The sequence below is a fragment of the Sorex fumeus genome, unplaced genomic scaffold (assembly GCF_029834395.1).
Source record: "Sorex fumeus unplaced genomic scaffold, SorFum_2.1 ptg000050l, whole genome shotgun sequence".
NCBI classification, from domain to species: Eukaryota; Metazoa; Chordata; class Mammalia; order Eulipotyphla; family Soricidae; genus Sorex; species Sorex fumeus.
The window spans coordinates 13,297,984-13,300,295 of record NW_026606107.1 but is presented as its reverse complement, the minus strand read 5'-3'; the positions used below and the strand labels follow the sequence as shown (position 1 = coordinate 13,300,295).

At 36.2% G+C, this 2,312-nt stretch overlaps 1 non-coding gene across 1 annotated transcript; it reads right to left on the bottom strand.

Moving 5' to 3' along the window:
• Positions 1 to 1,909: 1,909 nt before the first annotated feature.
• Positions 1,910 to 2,041, bottom strand: LOC130032706 (small nucleolar RNA SNORA9). The gene has a single exon (XR_008793878.1). It is a non-coding gene; the product is annotated as a small nucleolar RNA SNORA9 (small nucleolar RNA).
• Between the last annotated feature and the right edge of the window lie 271 nt (positions 2,042 to 2,312).

The following is a 2,312-nucleotide window of genomic DNA, read 5'->3' as shown; positions in this document are numbered from 1 at the left end:
GGACATCAGCCTTTAGTTTTATTTTTTTGTGATATCTCTGTCTCCTTTGGGTATCAGAGTGATATTTGCCTCATAGAAGCCCTTTGGTTGTGTTTTTGTTTCTTTGTTTCTTGTCTTTATTCATTTTCCCGGAAAAGTCTGAAAACTATTAGCAGTAGGTCCTCTTAAATGGTTTTGTAGAATTTAGTGCAGAATCCATTTGGACCAGGGCTTTTGTTTTGAGCAAGACCTTTGATTATCATTTTAATTTTCTCAATAGAGAAAGGTCTGTTCAGGTATTCCAAATCTCCCTGGTTTAGCCTTGTGTGATTAAAGGAATCCAGGATTTTATCCACGTCTTCAAGATTCACTTGGTTCATGGCATATAGATTCTCAGATTAATCTTTGATGATCCTTCTAATTTCTGTTGTGATATTCTGTTGTGATATTCTGTTGTGAATATTCAATTCATCCTTCCATTTCTGGTTTTGGTTTATTAAGGTTTTCTCTCTCCTTTTTGTCAGTGTTGCTGTTGTTTGTCGAGCTTGTTTGTTTTCTCAGTGAACCAGCTCTTGGTTTCATTGCTCTTTTGTATTTTTGGGGGGAAGGGGAATTTCAACTCGCTATTTTTTGCTGTAAGTTTTATTATTTTCTTTCTCCTGCCTTGTTTTGGCTCCTTTTCATTTTTGGACATTTTCATAGATCTTAAACTGTGATGTCAAGTTACTTATGTGGGACTTTTCTTCCATCCTGATGAATGCTTGCAGAGCTATGATCTTTCCTCTTAACACTGTTTTTGTCTGTGTCCCACGAGTTCTGGTAGCTAGTGTTCTCATTATCATTTGTTTCCAGGAATTCTTTGATTTTCTTTTTGACTTATTCTCTAATCCACATGTTGTTCAGTATTGAACTGTTTAATTTATAGGTGTTAAATTCTGCATTTCTGTGTGCCATTTAATTCTATTTTCAGTGCATTATGGTCTTAAAAGATAGTTGATAGAATTTCTATCCTCTTAATTTTATGGAGTTTTGGGGGTATATGGTCTATCTTGAAAAATATTCAATTCAAGCTGCACTGATGTGTATTTGGCTTTTGATTGATGAAAAGCCTTGTATGTATCTATTAGCACTCTCTCTTCCACTTCATCCTTCGAAGCCAGTATTTTATTGCTGAGTTTTAGTATAGGTGATCTGTCAAGAGACGTAAAAGTGGTGTTGAAGTATACAATTCCTATTATGTTGCTACCAATGTCCCTTTGAAGTCTATTAGCAGTAGTTTTAAGTATTCTTCTGGTAACAAGTGGTGAACACATGTTATGTCTGGGGCAGGGCACCTAGGATAGAAAAGAGACCACTATGCCAAAAGATAGCTGGAAATGATCACTCTGTACAAGAACTGAGTGTTGAGAGTAGGTAAATTGACAAACATGATAAGCTTTCAGTATATGTGCTGCAAACCATTATGCCCAAAAGTAAAGAAAGACACACACACACACACACCAATAGAAAGAGAAAGAGAGAGAAAATAGAAGTGCCTGCCACAGATGTAGGCTGCAGGGAAGGGAGCGTGTATGAAACTGGGAACATTGATGGTGATGGGAGATGTACACTGGTGAAGGGATGGGTGATGGGACATTGTATGACTTAAACTCAATCATGAGCAACATCGTTATTGTGTATCTCATGGTGATTCAATAAAAAATATAATGAAAAAAGAAATAACCTTACACTGTCTCTTATATTAATGTTTTTCAGTCTGAAATCTGTCGTTGGATACTAGTACAGCTACCAGGGAATTTCTGAAAGATTTATTTTAGCTGGTTACCTTGGAGTAACCAGATCTTTGAACCTGGATGTCTGTGTTATCCAGCTTCTGGAACCTTTTTCTTTTGTTTGTATTTTTTATTTTGTTTTATTATTACTTTTTTGCAGTTCTGTGTAATTTCTATAACCTTGCTCTGGATAGAACAGGGCAAAGCCTCAAACCATTTCATCTTATTCTTGCAAGCACTGTAGAAATGCAAAGGGTCACTCCAAACCCAAGCACACTGGAGGCCTGCACCAGCGTCAGGAAGTTTTGATTGTTACTATCTCATTGAGGTTATCTCCCTGTACCTCTGGACCTCTGATGAAACTTATGTTGTTCTCCTTGAATTCACACTATGGTTCTCTTGTCTGAGTTTGTAATATTTTGAGTTCGTTTTTCCATATTTTGCTGTTTCCTGAGGTTTCAAGTTCAATGATTTTATCTTTAACTGTTCTTACTCTGCTGTTGAGGGCATCCATTTGAGTTTTTTGTTTCATTTACCGATTTTTTTTTATTAATGTGATTT